The sequence below is a fragment of the Hyla sarda genome, unplaced genomic scaffold (assembly GCF_029499605.1).
Source record: "Hyla sarda isolate aHylSar1 unplaced genomic scaffold, aHylSar1.hap1 scaffold_2088, whole genome shotgun sequence".
NCBI lineage: Eukaryota > Metazoa > Chordata > Amphibia > Anura > Hylidae > Hyla > Hyla sarda.
Window position 1 is genome coordinate 22379 of NW_026608753.1, and position 7136 is coordinate 29514.

Below are 7136 nucleotides of genomic sequence, written 5' to 3' on the forward strand. Positions count from 1 at the left end.
CCCCCAGCCCAGAGTGTGCATGGAAAATTGTCTGGCAGCCTCCCTGACAGCAAGCAGTGATAGTGCCCATGAAGGGGACCTTGTTGGGCCCGCCCCTTTCACGGTTATCGCTTCTCGGCCTTTTGGCTAAGATCAAGTGTAGTATCTGTTCTTATCAGTTTAATATCTGATACGTCCCCTATCTGGGGACCATATATTAAATGGATTTTTGAGAACGGGGGCCGATTTCGAAGCTTGCTTCCGTCGCCCTATGCATTGACCCGATATGGCAGTATCTTCGGGTACAGTGCACCACCCCCTTACAGGGTTAAAAAGAAAGATTCCTACTTTCATTGCTACCTGCTTGCTGGCTAGCCAGCTAGCCAGCCCTGTGGGCCTTGCTGCTGCAGCCAAAAAACAAAAGGTGGTGCTGCTGCTGCTGCTTCTGCTTGTGTCTGGCCGCTGTTGGAGCGTCCAGGCACAGGACTTCTGCTGCTGCTGACTAAATGGCCTCCTTAATTGGATCATTTGAGTAGCCAGCACACCTGTGCAGGTAGGGCATGACATGATAGGCAGCTGCCTTGATAGCGGGTGGGTGCTGAATGTTCCTAATTGACAAAATAAGATTAATGCTTATGAAGAAATATAAAATCTCATCCCTTCCCCAATATCGCGCCACACCCCTACCCCTTAATTCCCTGGTTGAACTTGATGGACATATGTCTTTTTTCGACCGTACTAACTATGTAACTATGTAACATAACATGGGGGGGGGGGGGGGGGGGGGGTCTCCTGGCTGTTCACACAGGTGTGTCATTGCTGTACATTGACCATGCATTGCTTCTGTGGTATTGCAAAGGCAAAGACAAATGCTTCCAGCCATCCATTGCACTAATGGATTGGTCATCAGCTGGCTGTCTATGTCCCGCATCAATATAGACCAAAGTACAGAGGGTTAGGCTATGCTATTGTGCACCTACCTGATGCATCAGAAGGTGCGAGGCCCTTGCTAAATTCTGTGCACAGACTTTGAGATCTATACTTTAGACTGTATCTAAACCTGCTCCAACATGGACTGACATTCTGGCCTACTTTCAGCCGATGCGACTTGTCTGTCGCTGAACAGTCGCTTTTTATGTATTCAGCACCTATGTATAATGTTGTAAAAATGCTCTAGAAGCTAAAGTCGCAGAAATGTCACACATATTTGGCCTGCAACTTTCTGTGCGACAAATTCAGACAGGAAAAATCAGTATAAATCCTTAGAAAATTATCCCCCAGTGTCTCCATCTGCTGGCGGTATTGAATAAGCATTGCTGCACTGATGGGGTATGCATTAGACGAAAAAAAAGAAGAAAAAGAAGAATAATACGCCCAGAAAAGAGGCGAAAAGGAGAAAAATGTAAAAAAACGTGAAAAAAAAGTAAGAGGAAGAGAAGGGAAAAAAAGGTGGAAATGGGTTTAAAAGTGATTTCGGCGGAGAAATATATATATATATATATATATATATATATATATATATATATATATATATATATATATACGCGCACACACACACATATATATAAACGTATTCTCCGTTGAGATATTGCAGCCGCTGCTGTGTCCAGGCCCAGGAGCCTTAGCACTGTGCTGTGATGTCACTCAATACCACTGACATCACTAGGTGTAAACAACATCTCTCCTTTGCTGTGTATGTGACTATGGAGCTGTTTGGTGATGTCGTCTATTATGGCCTTCATAGAAGCAACAGGAGATTGTTGCATCCATCTAGAACCCTCAGAACTACAGTGCTATGATGTCACTCACTTCCACAGGCCTTGCAGAGTGTAAACAACAACAACCCAGCTTTGTTGTGTATGTAACCATAGGGATTTGTGATGTCACCTAGAACCTTCACAGCAGCGACAGCTTTATGAGGAGCATCAGCACTGCTCTGCCTGAGCAGAACCATCACCGCCATAGGTTGTCAAATAACCCGGATTTAACCCACACAGGTAAGTCCAATGGGGTGCAGGCATGTCCTCTATGCTTACAGCTTCCCGTGGGTGTTGGTTTGATACCGTTTGGGGACAGCCAAGGAGGCATCTGCAGGCAACAAAGGTAGGTGTGTGCTTGTGTGTGTGTTTCCTATGCAGATCCTAAGCCCAGTGTCACATGCAAGTAGGAGGAGTAAGAAGGGTTCCTGGCAAATCCGGGTTATGGATTGCATTTAAAAAGGCCCCGTGGGAGTGCAATGGGCCCCTGTCTTGCTGCTTAGCAATAATGGTATGGGTTTAGGTTCTGCTGTGTGTACTGGTGGTTGACTGCCCCCCAGCCCAGAGTGTGCATGGAAAATTGTCTGGCAGCCTCCCTGACAGCAAGCAGTGATAGTGCCCATGAAGGGGACCTTGTTGGGCCCGCCCCTTTCACGGTTATCGCTTCTCGGCCTTTTGGCTAAGATCAAGTGTAGTATCTGTTCTTATCAGTTTAATATCTGATACGTCCCCTATCTGGGGACCATATATTAAATGGATTTTTGAGAACGGGGGCCGATTTCGAAGCTTGCTTCCGTCGCCCTATGCATTGACCCGATATGGCAGTATCTTCGGGTACAGTGCACCACCCCCTTACAGGGTTAAAAAGAAAGATTCCTACTTTCATTGCTACCTGCTTGCTGGCTAGCCAGCTAGCCAGCCCTGTGGGCCTTGCTGCTGCAGCCAAAAAACAAAAGGTGGTGCTGCTGCTGCTGCTTCTGCTTGTGTCTGGCCGCTGTTGGAGCGTCCAGGCACAGGACTTCTGCTGCTGCTGACTAAATGGCCTCCTTAATTGGATCATTTGAGTAGCCAGCACACCTGTGCAGGTAGGGCATGACATGATAGGCAGCTGCCTTGATAGCGGGTGGGTGCTGAATGTTCCTAATTGACAAAATAAGATTAATGCTTATGAAGAAATATAAAATCTCATCCCTTCCCCAATATCGCGCCACACCCCTACCCCTTAATTCCCTGGTTGAACTTGATGGACATATGTCTTTTTTCGACCGTACTAACTATGTAACTATGTAACATAACATGGGGGGGGGGGGGGGGGGTCTCCTGGCTGTTCACACAGGTGTGTCATTGCTGTACATTGACCATGCATTGCTTCTGTGGTATTGCAAAGGCAAAGACAAATGCTTCCAGCCATCCATTGCACTAATGGATTGGTCATCAGCTGGCTGTCTATGTCCCGCATCAATATAGACCAAAGTACAGAGGGTTAGGCTATGCTATTGTGCACCTACCTGATGCATCAGAAGGTGCGAGGCCCTTGCTAAATTCTGTGCACAGACTTTGAGATCTATACTTTAGACTGTATCTAAACCTGCTCCAACATGGACTGACATTCTGGCCTACTTTCAGCCGATGCGACTTGTCTGTCGCTGAACAGTCGCTTTTTATGTATTCAGCACCTATGTATAATGTTGTAAAAATGCTCTAGAAGCTAAAGTCGCAGAAATGTCACACATATTTGGCCTGCAACTTTCTGTGCGACAAATTCAGACAGGAAAAATCAGTATAAATCCTTAGAAAATTATCCCCCAGTGTCTCCATCTGCTGGCGGTATTGAATAAGCATTGCTGCACTGATGGGGTATGCATTAGACGAAAAAAAAGAAGAAAAAGAAGAATAATACGCCCAGAAAAGAGGCGAAAAGGAGAAAAACGTAAAAAAACGTGAAAAAAAAGTAAGAGGAAGAGAAGGGAAAAAAAGGTGGAAATGGGTTTAAAAGTGATTTCGGCGGAGAAATATATATATATATATATATATATATATATATATATATATATATATACGCGCACACACACACATATATATAAACGTATTCTCCGTTGAGATATTGCAGCCGCTGCTGTGTCCAGGCCCAGGAGCCTTAGCACTGTGCTGTGATGTCACTCAATACCACTGACATCACTAGGTGTAAACAACATCTCTCCTTTGCTGTGTATGTGACTATGGAGCTGTTTGGTGATGTCGTCTATTATGGCCTTCATAGAAGCAACAGGAGATTGTTGCATCCATCTAGAACCCTCAGAACTACAGTGCTATGATGTCACTCACTTCCACAGGCCTTGCAGAGTGTAAACAACAACAACCCAGCTTTGTTGTGTATGTAACCATAGGGATTTGTGATGTCACCTAGAACCTTCACAGCAGCGACAGCTTTATGAGGAGCATCAGCACTGCTCTGCCTGAGCAGAACCATCACCGCCATAGGTTGTCAAATAACCCGGATTTAACCCACACAGGTAAGTCCAATGGGGTGCAGGCATGTCCTCTATGCTTACAGCTTCCCGTGGGTGTTGGTTTGATACCGTTTGGGGACAGCCAAGGAGGCATCTGCAGGCAACAAAGGTAGGTGTGTGCTTGTGTGTGTGTTTCCTATGCAGATCCTAAGCCCAGTGTCACATGCAAGTAGGAGGAGTAAGAAGGGTTCCTGGCAAATCCGGGTTATGGATTGCATTTAAAAAGGCCCCGTGGGAGTGCAATGGGCCCCTGTCTTGCTGCTTAGCAATAATGGTATGGGTTTAGGTTCTGCTGTGTGTACTGGTGGTTGACTGCCCCCCAGCCCAGAGTGTGCATGGAAAATTGTCTGGCAGCCTCCCTGACAGCAAGCAGTGATAGTGCCCATGAAGGGGACCTTGTTGGGCCCGCCCCTTTCACGGTTATCGCTTCTCGGCCTTTTGGCTAAGATCAAGTGTAGTATCTGTTCTTATCAGTTTAATATCTGATACGTCCCCTATCTGGGGACCATATATTAAATGGATTTTTGAGAACGGGGGCCGATTTCGAAGCTTGCTTCCGTCGCCCTATGCATTGACCCGATATGGCAGTATCTCGGGTACAGTGCACCACCCCCTTACAGGGTTAAAAAGAAAGATTCCTACTTTCATTGCTACCTGCTTGCTGGCTAGCCAGCTAGCCAGCCCTGTGGGCCTTGCTGCTGCAGCCAAAAAACAAAAGGTGGTGCTGCTGCTGCTGCTTCTGCTTGTGTCTGGCCGCTGTTGGAGCGTCCAGGCACAGGACTTCTGCTGCTGCTGACTAAATGGCCTCCTTAATTGGATCATTTGAGTAGCCAGCACACCTGTGCAGGTAGGGCATGACATGATAGGCAGCTGCCTTGATAGCGGGTGGGTGCTGAATGTTCCTAATTGACAAAATAAGATTAATGCTTATGAAGAAATATAAAATCTCATCCCTTCCCCAATATCGCGCCACACCCCTACCCCCTTAATTCCCTGGTTGAACTTGATGGACATATGTCTTTTTTCGACCGTACTAACTATGTAACTATGTAACATAACATGGGGGGGGGGGGGGGGGGTCTCCTGGCTGTTCACACAGGTGTGTCATTGCTGTACATTGACCATGCATTGCTTCTGTGGTATTGCAAAGGCAAAGACAAATGCTTCCAGCCATCCATTGCACTAATGGATTGGTCATCAGCTGGCTGTCTATGTCCCGCATCAATATAGACCAAAGTACAGAGGGTTAGGCTATGCTATTGTGCACCTACCTGATGCATCAGAAGGTGCGAGGCCCTTGCTAAATTCTGTGCACAGACTTTGAGATCTATACTTTAGACTGTATCTAAACCTGCTCCAACATGGACTGACATTCTGGCCTACTTTCAGCCGATGCGACTTGTCTGTCGCTGAACAGTCGCTTTTTATGTATTCAGCACCTATGTATAATGTTGTAAAAATGCTCTAGAAGCTAAAGTCGCAGAAATGTCACACATATTTGGCCTGCAACTTTCTGTGCGACAAATTCAGACAGGAAAAATCAGTATAAATCCTTAGAAAATTATCCCCCAGTGTCTCCATCTGCTGGCGGTATTGAATAAGCATTGCTGCACTGATGGGGTATGCATTAGACGAAAAAAAAGAAGAAAAAGAAGAATAATACGCCCAGAAAAGAGGCGAAAAGGAGAAAAAACGTTAAAAAAACGTGAAAAAAAAGTAAGAGGAAGAGAAGGGAAAAAAAGGTGGAAATGGGTTTAAAAGTGATTTCGGCGGAGAAATATATATATATATATATATATATATATATATATATATATATATATACGCGCACAACAACACACATATATATAAACGTATTCTCCGTTGAGATATTGCAGCCGCTGCTGTGTCCAGGCCCAGGAGCCTTAGCACTGTGCTGTGATGTCACTCAATACCACTGACATCACTAGGTGTAAACAACATCTCTCCTTTGCTGTGTATGTGACTATGGAGCTGTTTGGTGATGTCGTCTATTATGGCCTTCATAGAAGCAACAGGAGATTGTTGCATCCATCTAGAACCCTCAGAACTACAGTGCTATGATGTCACTCACTTCCACAGGCCTTGCAGAGTGTAAACAACAACAACCCAGCTTTGTTGTGTATGTAACCATAGGGATTTGTGATGTCACCTAGAACCTTCACAGCAGCGACAGCTTTATGAGGAGCATCAGCACTGCTCTGCCTGAGCAGAACCATCACCGCCATAGGTTGTCAAATAACCCGGATTTAACCCACACAGGTAAGTCCAATGGGGTGCAGGCATGTCCTCTATGCTTACAGCTTCCCGTGGGTGTTGGTTTGATACCGTTTGGGGACAGCCAAGGAGGCATCTGCAGGCAACAAAGGTAGGTGTGTGCTTGTGTGTGTGTTTCCTATGCAGATCCTAAGCCCAGTGTCACATGCAAGTAGGAGGAGTAAGAAGGGTTCCTGGCAAATCCGGGTTATGGATTGCATTTAAAAAGGCCCCGTGGGAGTGCAATGGGCCCCTGTCTTGCTGCTTAGCAATAATGGTATGGGTTTAGGTTCTGCTGTGTGTACTGGTGGTTGACTGCCCCCCAGCCCAGAGTGTGCATGGAAAATTGTCTGGCAGCCTCCCTGACAGCAAGCAGTGATAGTGCCCATGAAGGGGACCTTGTTGGGCCCGCCCCTTTCACGGTTATCGCTTCTCGGCCTTTTGGCTAAGATCAAGTGTAGTATCTGTTCTTATCAGTTTAATATCTGATACGTCCCCTATCTGGGGACCATATATTAAATGGATTTTTGAGAACGGGGGCCGATTTCGAAGCTTGCTTCCGTCGCCCTATGCATTGACCCGATATGGCAGTATCTTCGGGTACAGTGCACCACCC

At 46.2% G+C, this 7136-nt stretch overlaps 4 non-coding genes across 4 annotated transcripts; all 4 read left to right on the forward strand.

Annotated features, from left to right (window-relative positions):
- Positions 1-106: 106 nt before the first annotated feature.
- On the forward strand, positions 107-297 carry LOC130318945 (U2 spliceosomal RNA). Its single transcript, XR_008865367.1, has one exon. It is a non-coding gene; the product is annotated as a U2 spliceosomal RNA (small nuclear RNA).
- A 2098-nt stretch (positions 298-2395) lies between these two features.
- On the forward strand, positions 2396-2586 carry LOC130318946 (U2 spliceosomal RNA). Its single transcript, XR_008865368.1, has one exon. It is a non-coding gene; the product is annotated as a U2 spliceosomal RNA (small nuclear RNA).
- Positions 2587-4668: 2082 nt separating this feature from the next.
- LOC130318958 (U2 spliceosomal RNA) lies at positions 4669-4858 on the forward strand. Its single transcript, XR_008865379.1, has one exon. It is a non-coding gene; the product is annotated as a U2 spliceosomal RNA (small nuclear RNA).
- Positions 4859-6945: 2087 nt separating this feature from the next.
- LOC130318947 (U2 spliceosomal RNA) lies at positions 6946-7136 on the forward strand. The gene has a single exon (XR_008865369.1). It is a non-coding gene; the product is annotated as a U2 spliceosomal RNA (small nuclear RNA).